This window comes from Microtus pennsylvanicus, chromosome 2, assembly GCF_037038515.1.
Source record: "Microtus pennsylvanicus isolate mMicPen1 chromosome 2, mMicPen1.hap1, whole genome shotgun sequence".
In the NCBI taxonomy this organism is placed as follows: Eukaryota; Metazoa; Chordata; class Mammalia; order Rodentia; family Cricetidae; genus Microtus; species Microtus pennsylvanicus.
This window is the reverse complement of record NC_134580.1, coordinates 140,126,546-140,143,826: the sequence shown is the minus strand read 5'-3', so window position 1 is coordinate 140,143,826 and position 17,281 is coordinate 140,126,546. Positions and strand designations below refer to the sequence as shown.

General features: G+C 53.0%; 1 protein-coding gene across 1 annotated transcript in view; it reads left to right on the top strand.

Annotated features, from left to right (window-relative positions):
- Window positions 1-17,281, top strand: part of Cdh22 (cadherin 22) — a 126,703-nt gene that overhangs the window by 33,749 nt on the left and 75,673 nt on the right. The window lies entirely within an intron of this gene.

The window sequence follows — 17,281 nt, the reverse complement described above, 5'->3', positions numbered from 1 at the left end:
TGCAGACGTTGGGGGACGAGCATCGAGCCAGAGGGATGGACAATGCCGAGGTCCTCAGGTGAGAACAAGGTCAGCAAGCTGGCAAAAGGAGGGAGGAGAGAAGAGGCGGGGCTGTGGCCACAAAGGTCAAAGGGCAGATCATGTAGAGCCTTGTAGACATTCTGTCTTTGATTCTGAAAGAAGCAGGGCCATTCTCCCCTGACAGTTTTACTGAGGATAATTTACATACTATAAAATTCACCCATTGTAAGTGCACACGTAATGATGTCCAGTAAATTACTCTCAGGCACCTGCCACCATCATCCACCATCCATCAGGCTGTCTCTCTATCCCTTCCTGCCCATCACATCAGCCCCACCCCCATTACCAGTCCCAAGCAACATGAATCCGTCTCCGTGGAGTTGCTTTTCTGGACATTTCTAGAAGGGAAGGCTTTGTTCTGTCTTTTGGCTTTTCTTCCTTCGTGGAGCCGCATGTGTTAGAGATGTCGCCATGTTGGCTCTCAGAGGTCCCCTTCGTGGGAACAGATGACATTTCCCAGACACACCACCCATTACAGAGGCATGGTGTGTTTTTACTCTTTTTGGCTGAACTGGGCTGCTGTGCCTTTGTGTGGGCTTATGTCTCTGCTGTAGATACTTTGGAGTGGGATGGCTGGATGGTATGCTAAATTCCTGTTGAACTTTTTAAGACCCTGCTTTCAGATGGGCCGCCATGTGGAGCTTGCTCTAAGTGAGTGGATGGAGGCCACCTTTCCTAGGCTTATTAGCATGATTAAACAAGCTTGCCAGGCAGAGGACAAAGTGGGCCTGGCACATGGCATCCGGGCTCATGCTTAGGCTGGCTCTAAAGGCCTTGTGGAGGACCTGATCCAGGCCACCCCAGACTGTGAACCCAGTTTGCCCAACCCTGGAAAGAAGCAGGGAGGCCTGCGTTGCCCCCTCCCTCCACCAGGACCAACTATCTCTCCCTCAATGGGGACCAATCCCCAGACAGCTTCCACGTAGCCAAAGCGTGAAAACCTCCGGTTTGGAGAAGCAGTCGCATCAGGCATGGACTGTTCGAAGCTGTGGAGCCCTCTTCCCCCAGGGAGATGACAAAATTTTCTTTGCAATTAAAATTCCTTTGAAACTGGGACCAAAGAAAACGCAGAGCAGAAAGCTTTTCAAACGGAAGGGAACGTTCCTCTGTAGCAATTACCATGCATGCATTCCAACAGGCTGCTTCCTCCTCCCTCCTGCCAGCGGCAGCAGGGAGCTGCCCTGCCTGGGCTCTGCTTCTGCTTTCACCGAAGCCCCCCCACCAGGGGCCCCTTTTCCTGGATGGTCCCAGCTTTTCTGCTCACTCTTAGCCTCTATATCTCTCCCACATAGCTAGCCTCAGTGCCGGCTTTGGCTGTCCAGTGAATGGCTCATCTGCCAAGACGCAGCTCCACCTGTGTCCTCCCTAGTCCTTCCTCTACCACAGCCTGCCAGTGCCCCTTCCCTCCTCAGCCCTGGCTTTCACCACTCACCAGCTCTGTTGGAATCTTGGCCTGAATGTGATGAAAAAAGGCCAGGATGTGGCTGATCTAACTGCACTTCCTTTGTCCAATCAACAAATAGTTATTTTTATTTTTTTCTTTTTCTTTCTTTCTTTCTATTTATTTTTTTTTTTTTTTTTGAGACAGGGTCTCATTTGGTCCAGGCTGAACTGCAACTCTCAAGATTTGTTCCCCACCCAGACCTATTTCCTCCAGCTCCCCTAAAGGTCACACTTTTCCTTAAAAACCAAGAGTTGAAGTGCTTGAATCTGTAAAGGACCTTCAAGTTTGCTTGTTTTTGAGATAAGGCCTCAGGCTGACCTTGAATGCAGAAAGTGGCTAAGGATGACCTTGATCTCCTGATGCTTCCTGCCTCGGCCTCCAGAGTGCTGCTGTGATCGCAGGCCGGCATCCCCACATCTCCTGTATACAGTGCTAAGGATCAAACCCAGGGCTTCCAGCATGCTAGGCAAGCCCTCTCCTCACTGAGCTCCATCTCTAGCCCAACAAATATTTATGAAGCCATTAAAATATACCACATGTTGTGCCCAAGCCTTAGAGATTAGCTATCTTGGTGTTTAGAAACAGAGCACCGGGGTTTGGGGACAAACCCTTCAGCCAAAAAGAGCTAAGAATGCTGGATAAAATACAAAAGGCATCTTATTAAAGCATCAAAGAGCCGACAAGAGAGCCCTTTGTATGGAATTACCAGGAATTATTGGGTCAAAACTGAAGGGAAACCGGAAAGCCAGGACTTTAGAGAACAGGGAAGCAGCGTTCGCCCTCAGGACATTGGCTGATCCCAGAAAAAGTGAATCCAGTTTTTAATGATCTTACGGAATAGGGAGAATGAAGCCTAAGTTCATGATCCCATTGAGAAGGCAGTTGGGCTGGAGACCCTCCCCAGATGCACTGGGATTCTCAAGGACTTTGCAGCAGGAAGCAGCTAGACTCACCTGAGCCATTCAGCCGTCCAGGGAACACGGGGCTTTAGATTAAAGTTGAACCCACAGTCAAATGCTAGTGCCTTTTGAAAAAGAGAAATACCTCCATGGCAGGCTTCAAGTTCTCTCTTAAGATAAAAATTAAAATAAAATATAATAGTCAACACATAGTTAAAGATAACCAGACATCTCAGAATACTACTGACGGAGTTGAGCAGCGGGCACAACAGACCGAACATGACACCCTCGTCTCTTCCGATACAGTCCTCAGGAAGGCAGATAACACTCTTCTCCAGAACATTTACAGCATTGCTGTGTCTCGGTTCCCCTGCCTCTCAGCATGTTTTCTACCTGTTCTCTGGTAAACTCCATGGCACAGTGTTTTGGGTGACCCTCAGCCCCCTGCTTCCTCCCCTCCCTGCCTCATTCCCTCTGCTTCTGCTCTTCCGTGGCCATGCACCGAGCCTGCTCTGTCTCTCCCCCATGACCTCAGCATCCCCTCTGCATTAAATGTCACCTGCAAACTGAGGATGCTCTGATTTATGTCCCCAACCTGGGCTCGTCCTTGGAGTTCTTTCCGGATCGTCCCTTGCACCTGCCTGCTATGTCTCTGTAGGCATGCTACGTCTCAGGAGCATGTGAGGCACAGCCCACCCATATGCTCGCTCCCACCTCACCCTCTGCTTCTCTGATTCCCTCCTTGCTAAATGCTGCCCTGTCCACTGTGAAGCCAGAACCCCGGATCCCTGGTTGGGACTGAAGTGGGAGGCAGAGTTGGGCCTGGTGGTCAGGTAGAAGAATGTTCAGGACAGAAAGGGAGGGCTCCCTGTTAAGTAGAGCTCCCAATCTTCTGTCTCAGACCACTAGACACACATTGTGGCCATTCACTGAGGTGACTTGGGCTTTCTTAGGCTTAGCAGAGGCACCTATGTGAGATGGACATGAATCTCACACTTCAACTTCAGAGTCAGGACCAAGAACACTAAGGTTGGCAACCGTCATGGTGTTGAGGGTAACGGAGGCCATCTGCATGGACAGGCCTGCCCAGCAATGAGTGGTGTGTTTCACTGGGCACTGAAGGAGCTATGGTTACAAAGGAGAGACAGAGGCATCATGGGAGAGGCGAAGGGTGCCAGCTGTTCAGTAAGCTTCCAAATACCACTGCGGATGAGGAACATAAAGACTGGGGACAGTTGTTGGACTGGGTGACGTGGCGGTCCTTTGATGGCCTTAGCATGTTGAGAGTGAGCACCTGGTCACATTGGGCTGAAAAGAACATGGGATATGAGGCAAGAGGACAGGGCTCTCTTAAACCTGCTGAGTTCTCTAGCCAAGGGAAGAGGGTGGCACAGGCAGATGTGTGCTTAGTTATTGTTGACTAGAAGTTTCTGGGGCGTTTTCAAGGCTGATGTCCAGCAGGGGGCTTGCCGGGAGATGGAAGGAAAAGATGTTTCTTTGGATTTCTGGTCTGGTCCAAGGTAAAGGGACCCCCTTCTAGTGATGATCCCAGGGTAGCTCAGGACATCATGGAGGCAGATGGCACGTGTGAGACCTAGCCAAAGTGACCCTGAGGATACTGAAACCCAGGCATCAACCATAGCCATCACTTTTCTCATAGCTGTGACAAAATATCTGATGCAAAGCAACTTAGGGGAGGATAGGTCTATTTCAGCTCTGAGTTTGAGGAGACACAGTCCATCATGGCGGAGAAGGCTTTGAATGATGACTCAAGTAGCTCTTTGATCTCTTCTCTGAGGAAGAGACAAGAGAATGCCTGTGCTCATCCGTCTTTCCTTTCCTCCTTTTTAATTCTGTCTGGGACCCCACAATACCGGAAATAGTGTCACTCGAATTGGGCATTCCTTCCTCAATGCATCATCTCTAACCCCTCCTTCACAGGTGTATCTCCAGGTGATTCTAAAGCCTAGGGCAGCTGACAATGATGACGCCATCACATACGTCAAGCTGGATGCGACACAGATCCATTGGTCAAATCATGAGGACAAGCGGACCATCTATTACAGATCCCACAGGGTCCCATCTCTTCAAATCTTATACTAGGGGGCCAGGGACTTGGCACCGTGGATGGAGGTGCACACAGTCAAGCCTGACAATATGGGCTTGATCCCTGGAATCCGTACTGTGGGAGGAGAGAGCCGATTCTCTCAAGTTGTCCTTAGACTCACATGTACACCATGGCATGAATGCACACACAATGAATAAACACAACGTAAAGAAATTTAGAGGGCTTTGTGCTGGGGTCAGGGTTTCACTGTGTGTTCCTGGATGGACCCACCATCTTCACAGGTAGCAACAGGGAAAAAAGACCCCTGTAGCACGATTACTAAAAACCCAGAGACCGATATTGGGATTTAAACTGAAAGTCTGAAAAGCAAAACAGCCAGCCACTGGCTCTTACCTCTACCTCAGTCTGAAATGGTGATCCTTCCTCCAGGAATCCTCAGAATGAGACTGTGAGAGCTGTCTCCTCCTGTCTTATATCCCTCTCTAGGGCTGGGATGAAAGGTGTGCACCACTACTGCCCGGTTGCTATGGCAAACTAGTGTGGCTACTGATATTAAAGGTGTGTGTCACCAATGCCTGGTCTTTGAGGCTGACCAGTAGGGTTGTTTTACTCTCTGATCTTCAGTTTATTTATTAAAATACAAATGAAATGTCACTACAGACCCTAAAGTGTCTGGCTTGTTTCTTGGAAGCCTCAATTCAGGAAGGGGAGGGCTCTGCTGTAAAACCAGGAGCAGGTGAAGAAGAGGGTAGACAGGCTACAGGTGGGCAGGTGTTACCTGTAAGGTGCGGTTATGTTGCCAAGTGGTAGGTGGGGGCTCACAGGGGGCTCCTGCAGGAGCTCAGAACTGGAGGTGAACCCCTTCCCAGCAGCCGATACTCTCCCCTCTCACCCTCAGACTCCGATCCCCTCTCACCTGTGGAAAATAATAATCATGGCTCACCTGGTTCCAGCACTTGACTTTCCAGAGAATTACTTTCATATTCGCCATATACCCAAGTTTCAAGAGAAAAAAATCTCAGAGGATTTTTTTTCCCCATTTTACATAGAAGAGCCCTGAAGCTCAGAGAAGGGAAGTGAGTTTCCTTAAGTCACACAGTTGGCAGGAGCAAAGTTGGCAACCCAGCACGGTCCCAGTGTGACTCCCACATGGATCCCACCAGCCCCGCTCCTGGCTTCTCTGCAGCAATGAGCAGATTTGGGGGCTCCCCAAGCATCTCAGGCAGTCCTTACAACAGAGACCTGTGTGTGAGTTGGCTCGCTACCAACAGCATCCTCCGGAGAAGGCTACCAAAAACCCTGCCTGCCATCCACAGCTTTAAACGCAGGAAGGAAAGGATTAAACCTTGAACGGAGTGCCAGGCTCGGCTTGCTTTCCTGTTCCAGCCTGAGCAGGGAGATTAGAGGAGAAGAATCCTTATCTGCCAGCTCCATCGCTCATCAGGAGAAGAAACGGAGGAACACCCCTCAGGTCTGGAGCTAACATTTTCCATTTGTCACTCCAGATGGGACCTGGCTCATAGTCTGGAGGGCGACTGGGCCAAACTGGACTGCAACCTGCAACCATGACACCTGGTGGTAGCCCCCCCCACCCACTCCCATGCCCGTTGCTTGTCTATCTGGGACGCATGTAGGTCAGTGAGAGGGTTCCCAGTTCTGTGATGAAACCAAGGTGCTCGGTCTAGCCCCCTTTCCCTGCCTCAGTCTTCCCTGAGCTGATACATCCTCCCCAAGAGTTCACTCAAGCTATTTCCTCTGCCCGTGATTCCCTTCCCACGGCTCTCTCGGCTGAGCTCCAACATAATCTTCCACAACAGTTCAAATGTCGCCTCATGCTGAAGCCCACAAGAACTTGTATGTAGGCATGCTGGATGGAGCTGATGTCTAGGTTAGGCTCCCTTTGAGAGACAGACTGGATCCTGGCCCTGCCCTCCAGAGGTCTAGGACTGCAGCAGAATAGGGAACTATAAGCCAAGAAGTCCCCAAGACTGTGGACAGGAGGGGAGTACTTAACTCAGACCAGGCCCCAGGGGAAGAGTGTTATGCCATGTCCCCTGGTGTGGCGTCCATTCTGCTTCCCCCTGGCATATGGTGCAGAGTGGTACAGACCGTGGAGCCCCAGGTAGAAGTGTGGCTCGGACGTCAGACTGTTGTGATCTTGGCTAAGTCATTTGACCTCTCCGGGCTTCATATCCACGGCAACAGGAGCAGAAACCGCCTCAGGGTACTGTGTGAGAATTAAGTGGCTTATCATGTAAGATGCTCAGAGCAATAGTGTCAAGCCAACGGATGACAGGCTTCGGAGGCTTGCGTTGGCAGATCCGAGACCATTGTCACCTCACCCTGAGCCTCTCTACCAGGAAAGTGAGAGCAGAGATAGGCTTCCAAGTCTGATGTTTTGGGGTGCAGTGAAAAGGAGGGGAGTGGCGAGGGGCAGGGAAAGTGGAGCAAGAGGGAAGAACCCACCCCATCCCCCGAGCCGAGTGGAGAAGACCAGGATTGAACATAGTCTAGCCAGAAGGCAGAGGGCTTCGAATGCTGACAGGGTGTCAGCAAGGGACAGCTGAGCCTGGTCCATCGTTAGGTAGCTGTGCTAATCAGTAGAGAAAATGCTCTCACTGCCAAGGGAGTGATCTGGTCGCTGGAGGAATGTGAGCAGGGGCTGAGAGCGACAGTGGCTGTCCTGGCCCGATACTGCAGTAACCGATTCTGTCAAGAGACAGGTGCCCTGGTGCAGCAACTGCAGCCCTGAGCCAGCAGCTTTTCTAAGCTGACCTCACAGTCCAACCCCCAGGTGTTCAGAAATGTCCTGGGGACAAGGGCAGCTCCTGTGCCAATGGTGAACAGGAAGGTAGGGCGCGCTGGCTGGCGCAGTGGGCTAGCGATGGTGCTGTAGCGATGGGGAAGACTGTTAAGCGGTCAGAAGTACTCACTGTGGCTAGCCTTGTTATTATCCCAACCCTAAGTTTCTAGAAGCCCACACTGCTGGCCTTTCCTCTCCCTGCTGAGGAGGCGGGTGGCCGAGCTGAAGCCTGGGGCTGAGGAGGCTCCAGCCTGCAGCCTCCCCAAGGAGCCTGCCATGGTTACCAGCTGCCGGCAAGGACAGGCTATAAATCCTGAGCGGGCTGGGGGGGGGGAGCCACGTGGGGGGCGGGAAGGGGGGCAGCTAAGTGGAATTGAATCTTGTTTAAGGAGGAGACCCACGCCTCCCCGGGCCTGTAATTTACTGCGAGGTTGACAAGATGAAAGCGGAATGTTCAGTGGCATAATCGCCGGGACCTCAGGGAGCTGCGGGAGATGAGCCGCGAGGCCAGTGGTGGCGGCCTGGCTTTGAGAGAGATCTGGGGCGCTGATCCCGCTGTGAGCTCAGCAGGCAGCAGGCCTGGGGCTCCCTCCTCTGCTGCTGGCAGAGCCTGGCTGGCTAAGCCCCGGCTCAGGCTGCATCCTGCCTGCTGTCATCTCTAGAGCTGAGGTCAGGTCCCGGGTTTGTGGAAGATTTGATTCAGTGGAATGCACCACCCAGCAAGCCTGTGACTCACCGCTGCAGACAGTGGGTACGGAGGGCATTGGTGAGGAAATACCACAGCCACAGTGAGCAGCTGACCCCAGGCTGTTCTTGGGGTGGGCAATCCGGTGTCTGGCAGATTCAGAAGCCAGGCCTGGCCTGGCATCACACCCCCAGAGGCCACTATGGGACCTACCGTTATCTACTTGCACACAGAGCTCAACCTTAGGGCCCCTTTCCAGGCAGCGAACCCGCACCTTCAGTCACTGGAATGGTGTGTGTGTGTGTGTGTGTGTGTGTGTGTGTGTGTGTGTGTGTGTGTGTAGTGGAGTAGGACTGTGGAAACTTCTTTTACAGATGGGAACATTTTGTATCACAGAGGAAGGAGATAGGGAGGTGCCACAGAAGCCAGGTTTGTGGCTGCCAGCTCCCTCCTCCAGCTCTGCCACTTTGCAGAAGGGAAGGCTGTGGCCTGGAGGGTTAGGGGGGCACTCCAGGCTGGGCAGAGTGAAGGTATAGAGAAAGTGAGCTGGGGAGCTAAATTCTTGCTCAGGAGCTGGGCCCACACCGGAGTAGTGGGCATAGTCCTTGATCCCATGCCTCAGTAACTAGAGACCAATTGTGTGCCAGTTCCCAAAATGATGATAGCAAATTAGACATAGTGACTCTTGCCTATGGTTCCAGTACTCGGAAGGCAGAAGCAGGAGGATCAGAAGTTGAGGGTCATTTTTTTCTATACGGTGAGTGTGAGGAAGGCCTAGTCTGTAGAGATACCAACTCAAATAATAAATAAGAAAGGGCTGAGGAGATGGCTTAGCGGCACGTCCCATGCAGCTGAGGTCTTGCTTTGTATCCCCAGCAGTCACAGGAAAGGCCAGGCACAGTGTTGTGTGTCTGTAACCCCAGTACTGAGAAAGCAGAGATGGGAGGGTCTCTGGGACTTAGCGGCCAAGTGGTGTAGTCGAGTCACAGTCTCCAGTTTTACTGAGAGACCCTGTCTCCAAAGAATTAAGGTGCTGGGGCAATGGCTCGAGAGTTAAGAGCACTGACTGCTGTTGCAGAGGACCCAGGTTGAGTCCCCAGCATCCACATGGCAGCTGGCGACCGTCTGTAACCCCGGCTCTAAGAGATCCAATGCTCTCTTCTGTCCTCCGCATGTGCCATGTGCTGCGCAGACATGTGTTCTAGCAAAGCAGCCATACATATAAAAGGAAAGAGAAAAAGCACAGAGTAGAAAAGGAAGTTGAGGATGATACTGGACATCTACATGCGCTCGAGTGTGCATACACACACATACACAGACACGCATATGCACCCCCACGCATATGCACCCCCACGCATACACCCTTATATGTATACACACAAACAGTCACACAAAAGTAAATTAGTTAATAAAATAGTAAACACTTGCCCTGGTTATAGGAGTAAATGGGAGCATGTACCTTTGGTTCACGACGCATGCCGTGGGTGCTTGATTCCCTGCCCAGGACTGGCAGCTCTGTGCCAAGAGCTGCTACAGAACCGTCCTAGAGCAGCCAGGCTGTGTGACCAGACTTCCTCCTTCAGGTCCTGGCTTCCCTGCTTCCTGGCTAGCTGTCACCCTAGTCAAGTGACTCCATCTCTCTGTGCCCCAGTTTCTAGAGGTGACCATCAACTCCCTGGTGACTTGGATAGCCCTGGAAACCCTGCAGAGAGCTCATCACAGTAGGCAGAAAGTACACGCTTTTACTTTCAATTCCTCCAGGATTTACGTTCATGTCCCTAGCCTGTGGAAAGTTCTGGAAATACTCCGTGCCCTTTAATATTGTAATCGTCACCATCACTTATCAGATGCTCCATGGCTGGGGGGGGGGGGCTGGATTCTGAATAAGCTCCCGATATGTGACCACCGTAGTCCTGAGATAAACCCTGGGAACCAGTTACGACCTTCTATTGTGAAAAAGCCCAGAGAAGACAGAGAATGAATGGTCCAAGGTCATTCAGCATGGTGGTATCAGAGCCAGGCTCTAATCCCATCTACCCCACCTTCCTGCCCAAGCTTTCTCCTGTACCGCAAAGGCACAGATGCCTTAATGTCATCTGCTTGGGTTGCAATAAAAATTAACTGCCCTGAATACGAGCCTCATCCTGCAGCCTCTGAGCCCAGAGAGGCTGACAGGAATGTGTCACACGAGCCCTTGGGGTGTCCAGGTGCTCCCTCTATGCCTCTGAGGACCCCGCCACCTACAGCTCTCCTTTGCTTTGGCTTGGCAAGACGAGACGCAAGGTCTGCGGTGGCCAGTGGTTGAGACCTTGAATGGCAGAGCTGAGACAAGGGCTAGGTTCCTGTCCCCACATCCAACTCCCTTCTGAATTTGGCTACAGAGTCCCTCAGCCCCCCAGTTCTCTTCCAGTCTGGGAGGTAGGTTTACTGTGGGGTGGAACTTCTTGGATGGGGACCTCCCTTTGTCCTAGGGAGCCTGCTTTGGTTGTATCTACCTGCTCCGGCAGCTACGGAAAGGGGAGAGCACCCAGCAAGAGGCGTCAGGACTCTAATAGCATAAGGGATCTGGGACCAAGTGTGTGCTACCTTGGACGTAGCAGACGGAACACCAGGGCACAGATAGCAAAGGGGGTACGAGAGGGAAAGGGAAAAAAGGGGAGCAATAGACAAGTGAGAAGGAGGAGATGGGAAAGAAGAGGCATGCAGCAGAGGGGTGGAGCAGGAAGAGGAGCCAAGCAGCTGTGCAGCGGGGCACAGTATCGCAGTAAGAAAACCCACATCGGAGCAAAGGGGACTCTCCTGATGCGGTATAGAGGGAAAGACCCCAACAAGTGCATACAGTAGGAGCTCAAAAGAAATCAAGACAGCAAAATAGCCAACTGTGCAGGAATGCTCAACAAAGTGGCCCCAGACAAGCAAATCAAGGGGCAGGGGGAACCTGTTGCTGGGTCTCAGAGGACAGAAAGCAGACTTCGGGGGGAGGGGGTGACTTCCAGAGTTTTGATCGAAGGGTGGATCCATTTTTCCATTTTGTAATTATTAGTTACAGCATGTGTTAATGATTTGATTTGTGCCATTTTCAGCATCGAGACTGAAATTCAATTTTAACCGATTATGGAAAGTCCAGAAGGCGGAGGCGGGGGGGGGGGGGGGGGGGGAGAGAAGGGAGATGGTGATCCGCTGTGTGTGTGGGGAGCCTTCTGGGGCTTTGCTCCGCTGGCATCTCAGCGGGTTCCTGCCCCCCAACCAGCCACGTTTGTAAAATGGAATAAATATTGACACGGCCAGGATGGTATTCAATTTGTCCTGATCACTGGGCTGCGGTGAGATCTGACAGGGCGCGGTGTAAAACAGCAGCCGGGATGTAATTTCTACTGTCAACATGATGTACAACGAAGCTGTGCCTGCAGCACTGCATGGGGGCAGGGCGGGGGCGGGGCACGAGGCAGGTAGAACCCCAACACCTGGGACGGCAGGGGAGCAGCAGTCAGCTGTGGGAAGCACTTGTGTGAGCATGCCTGTGTACAGCTACATACCCACGGAGCTCCCAGCTGACGTGGGAAGTCAGATCCAGAGTATGGACACAGGCTTGGGTAAGTCACAGCGAGAGAAGACTATGGCCCAAAGTCAAGTGTGTCCTTCCCAGCACCCACTGCAGCCCCCTTGCTCATCTTTATTCATCTTCCCACACCACAACTTACGGAAATTCCAGATCTACCGCTAATTAGCTGTGTGACCTTGGGCAAGTCCTCAGCCTCTCTGAGCCACTGGCCCTCCTTTCTGTAATAGAAGTTTGAAAGACGGTTTTTCGGAGAACACAATGAGAAGGTGAATGTGGAGTGCCCTGCACTTAGCTGCCACCTCTGATTATTAGCTAATTGGAAACTCTGTGCCTGGCATGAAGAGAAACCCCGTGAGTGTGGCTCAGCACAGTCTGCAACCGACGCATGTCGCCGGCCTGCTTGTCTTCGTTTTCTGTGTCCATGACCTGCAGAGTTTGTTTCCCCAGAGGATCGGGGTCCTGGTTCCCACAGCCTCCTTCCCAAGTGAGGGGAGGGCGACAGCTGAGTTTATGGGGTTACATGAGGAACAGAGAAGGTGGGGCTTGGGAAGCGCTGGATGTGCCTGGTTCTTAGTAGCTGATCGATAAACGTCAGCAAAAACAGAAAAATAAAACCGGGAAGCCGTCCTCCACTGCCTCCTCCCACCTCCCCTCTGGTCAATCCATCATGGAGTCGGCTCTGTTCTGCTTCCTAAATATTTCAGAGCTGTCAGTTTCTCTCACCCCACAGCGGCCTCCCCGATCGGAACCACCACCGCTGTCTTCCCCAGACACCACCTCTACCTTCTTCCTCAAGCCACAGACAGAGCCACCGCCTTAAACACAAGTTCACTCCCATCCCTCTACTCAAGACCTTCCCATCTTCTGGCTCTCCAGCCCAGATCCCAGGCCCTGGATCCCCTCTACACTGTGGCTAGTTAATTCTTCTTAGAAACAGGGTCTCCTGTAGCTCAGGTTAGCACCAAACTCACTAAGTAACTGAGGATGAGCTTGGACTCCCCAGGATTCCACACGCTAGGATTATAGGTGCGCGTCACCTCATCAAACTAGGCTAGTTAATTTTTATTGCAACCTGGCCATGACCTTTCAGCCATTGCCTTGGTCTGGAAAGTTCTTTAGACTATCCCTGAGTGCATCTCATGGGCCCCAGTTTTGCCTCCAAGTCCTTTCCAGGGGACCCTTCTCTAGCCAGCCCCCCACCCATGGTGAGGTTGTGTCCCTTGTACATATGGGGGGGGGCTGTGTTTTATCTTTACAGAGGTTAACCCGATTGGGAATTGTACATGTATGTCTGTCTGTGTGTAGAATCAGTGCAAGAGTGAGCACACGCATGTACACACACAGGGTCGGAGGCAGTCATGGGACCCAGACTGAGCTCACTGGGCTCTCAGCCTCCAGTAAGGGTCTGGCATGTAGTAGCAACTCAGTTAAATATTTCATGAGGCCATAAATGGCAGAGGCAGAGGGAAAGGTAACTGCAGCCTTGCAGTCTGGGGAAAGAAGTTGAGCTGCGACAACCCCGCTTTTCCTGTCCTTCTTACCCTGGACCATGCAGCCAAGCAGCCGTGCCACCTTCCTCAAGCCCCCGTGTGTCCAGAGCTCCGCAATGAAGTGGGAATTAGGGGTAGAGGATAGCCCCTGAGGTCCCCACAGCCAGCAAACTGCTACTGAAACCCAGATGAAGCCAGTTCCTGAGCCTTGGGCTCAGGAGACTCTGAACTCCCTAGGCTAGGAGGAGACAGAGGGATTGGATGAGGGACAGTTCCTCCAGCCCTTCTGTCTGGCCCAGGCCTAAGGAAGGAGCAAAGGCTCCCGAGGCATGAGCGTCTTAAACAACAATGTCGTTAGTTGTTGTTGGTCAGTGCATCCTGCTGCATGACGAAACACTTTGGCAAGTCGGAACACTGCGGCAGGTCAGAACACCGCAGCAGGTCAGGTCAGAACACTGGCAGGTTGGAACACTGTAGCAGGTCGGAACACTGCAGCAGGTCAGGTCAGAACACTGCGGCAGGTCAGGTCGGAACACTGGCAGGTCGGAACACTGCAGCAGGTCAGGTCGGAACACTGCGGCAGGTCAGGTCGGAACACTGCGGCAGGTCATGTTGGAACGCTGCAGCAGGTCGGAACACTGTGGCAGGTCGGAACACTGCAGCAGGTCAGGTCAGAACACTGGCAGGTCGGAACACTGCAGCAGGTCAGGTCGGAACACTGCAGCAGGTCAGGTCGGAACACTGCAGCAGGTCAGGTCGGAACACTGCAGCAGGTCAGGTCGGTACACTGCAGCAGGTCAGGTCGGTACACTGCGGCAGGTCAGGTCGGAACACTGCGGCAGGTCAGGTCGGAACACTGCGGCAGGTCAGGTCGGAACACTGTGGCAGGTCGGAACACTGCGGCAGGTCAGGTCGGAACACTGGCAGGTCGGAACACTGCAGCAGGTCAGGTCAGAACACTGGCAGGTCGGAACACTGCAGCAGGTCAGGTCAGAACACTGCGGCAGGTCAGGTCAGAACACTGCGGCAGGTCAGGTCAGAACACTGCGGCAGGTCAGGTCAGAACACTGGCAGGTCGGAACACTGTGGCAGGTCGGAACACTGCAGCAGGTCAGGTCAGAACACTGGCAGGTCGGAACACTGCAGCAGGTCAGGTCAGAACACTGGCAGGTGGGAACACTGCAGCAGGTCAGGTCAGAACACTGGCAGGTCAGGTCAGAACACTGCGGCAGGTCAGGTCAGAACACTGCGGCAGGTCAGGTCGGAACACTGGCAGGTCGGAACACCGCAGCAGGTCAGAACACTGCAGCAGGTCAGGTCGGAACACCGCAGCAGGTCAGAACACTGCAGCAGGTCAGGTCGGAACACCGCAGCAGGTCAGAACACTGCAGCAGGTCGGAACACTGTGGCAGGTCGGAACACTGCAGCAGGTCAGGTCAGAACACTGCGGCAGGTCAGGTCAGAACAATGCGGCAGGTCATGTTGGAACGCTGCAGCAGGTCGGAACACTGTGGCAGGTCGGAACACTGCAGCAGGTCAGGTCGGAACACTGCGGCAGGTCAGGTCAGAACACTGGCAGGTCGGAATACCGCAGCAGGTCGGAACACTGCAGCAGGTCAGGTTGGAACACTGCAGCAGGTCGGAACACTGTGGCAGGTCAGGTTGGAACACTGCAGCAGGTCAGGTCGGAACACTGCAGCAGGTCAGGTCGGAACACTGGCAGGTCAGGTTGGAACGCTTCGGCAGGTGGAAACACTGCGGCAGGTCTGGTCTCTGGAGCAAAGTTTGGTTTGAACTCAGGGTCTCAGAGGCTTTGGGCCATGGTGGTCTGGTCAGAGTATCGTGGCAGGGAATGGGCTGTGAACCGAAGGTGCTCACTATGCAGTGGGCAGGAAATATGTCCCATAGCAAGCTTTCTCAAATGTAGTCGGACTTTCCTTGTGGGACCACCAGCTCCCTAATAATGACACAGAGAGTTGATATTAATTGTGGAATCTTAGCCTTAGCTTAGGCTTTCCCCCAGCTATCTCTTATAACTAATGAACCTGTTTGTAATAATCTATGTTCTGCCTCGTGGCTCAGTGACCTCTTCTCTGTACTGTATGTCCAACTTGCTCTGCATCTCCTGGCATCTCTGAGCACCTAGATTCCTTCTCCTCTTTCTCTCTTCCCCAGAAATTCCGCCTATCCTCTCCTGTCTAGCTGTGGGCCATACAGCTCTTTCTTAAACCAAACAGAAGGTGCCTTAGGCAGAGACACAGCTTCACAGTGCACACAAATATTCTGCAACAATGTTCTTCAAAGACATGCCCCGGTGACCTCCCTTCTCCCCAGAGCCCATTGAGTTAGTCTAGCGATGGGTGGTCACTAATGAGGTCACAGAACTCATGACCAATCATCCCCCAAGGCTCCACCTCTGGCCACCTCCTCGCTGGGGTCGGAGCCTTCCACACAAGAGCAGGGATTTCGGATCCAGAGCACAGCCAGCATATCTGCATCTGGAGATGGGCACCGGGCAGGAACCCCGGGCAGCGATAGTGTGTAGAGAATGTAGGTTTGGGTCCTGAGGGGGTGGCCACATGTGTAGTGCCAATCAGCCTGAGCTTTAGATCCAACATACCAGAGTCCAATCTAGGCTCCAAAGCAGGTCAGGGTATGACCCGGGCAAGTCACACAACTGCTTTGTGCCTCAGTTACCTTACCTGAAAAAGCAGTGGCCACCTCCAAAGGCTGGAGGTAAGCAGACAATGCCTGTGACCTACATGGGGACAGATGAACCCAGTTTGACTCCACAGAAAGAGACCCCAGAGATTTTGAACTCACTGATGATGTCCCGGGGCATGCTCAGCTTCGATGAGGCGTCTAAGATCCTGGGCAGCCTTTGCAATTGGGAGGGTGTGTTGTGTCGGAAGGTGAAGGATCCCACCTGATCCCACCTCCCTGTCTCCCAACTTTCCTCACTGAGTACATCTGGCTTCCAAACTGAGAAGGCCTGGAAGATCTGATCCCACGCCAACACCACGCCAGCACCAGTGCTGGGGATGTAACCCTACTCTGGCAACACATGTGTTTAGCACTGCCTAAGCTCATGCTCTATGTATAGCAAGCTTACTGAGGACTGCACCAGCTGGCTTCTTGTTTACCGCACTACATTGCCTTTTACCTGGGGTTCTGAGCGGGGAGCAGGCACAAGGTGCTTGGCCCAGCACCCTCCATGCTCACTGCTCCTGCCGAGGGCACTGGAACCCATTCTCCTCAGGGGAAAGAACTAAGCTGGTGGAGATAACGTCCCCCAGGGAGCAGGCTGCAGCTGGCTACAATGTTCCCCAGATTCAGGATCCAGCAGGCATTGTGCCCTTGGGACTTGGATAAGGCAGACAGGTGCCAGCCTGCCAGGCAAAGTGCCCACTGGCAACCCTGGGAGCCGGGAGGGCATTGAGAGAGGACACGAGCGAGCCTTCAGTGCCAGGTGGAAGGAGCAAGGGAATGCATGAATGACCATCCCTCCCCTGCATCTCCTTGCCCCAAACACCAGTCTCTCAAGCAGATCGCCACTCCACTCTCCTTGGCACAGGACCCCAACATCAGTCACATGTGGGTCTGGCTAGCAATTGTTCACAAAATGTATGAGCAAATTAATAAATAAAGGGTACAAACAATCTTTCTGAGCCCCTTTTTCAGCCAGGATACTTGGTATGTAACAGGAGCCCAAGGGAACCCAGCAAGTGAACAGAAACAGGTATTGCTGGCCCTCCAGTATTGCTACTCAACACCAGCTCTCTCCAGCATCGTCTTCCGCATCCGACCTTGTCCTCCTAAGTCCAGCACAGCCACCCCAGTTCCAGATAAGAACAGTGAGGTTCAGAGAAACAACCGAGTACCCAGGTCTCTCACAGTCCAGCAGCAGCCAGATGTCAGGCCCCAGCCTGGCCATATGGCCTCAGGGGTGCTAAGGGTTTGATTCTACCCCTCCGGCCGGGGCTTAGAGATGACCTGGAGTCTGGAGAAGCAGTCTGGTGTAACAAGCCCCAGGCCATGCCATGAAGTCTCTTCTGCTTTGTCTTGCTGGGATGTCACTGTGCCCAGTCCTCTCCTGGCTCCTGGAAGAGTGATCAACTAGGAGACAAACATCAGTCAGGAAAAGCCCTTGTCTGTCCCCAGGGAGACAGCCAGATGACAAGGAGAGCTGGCACCCTCGCCTTGGCAGTGGCGGTGCCAGGGTACCGAGAAACCCAGACAGGACGTGCTG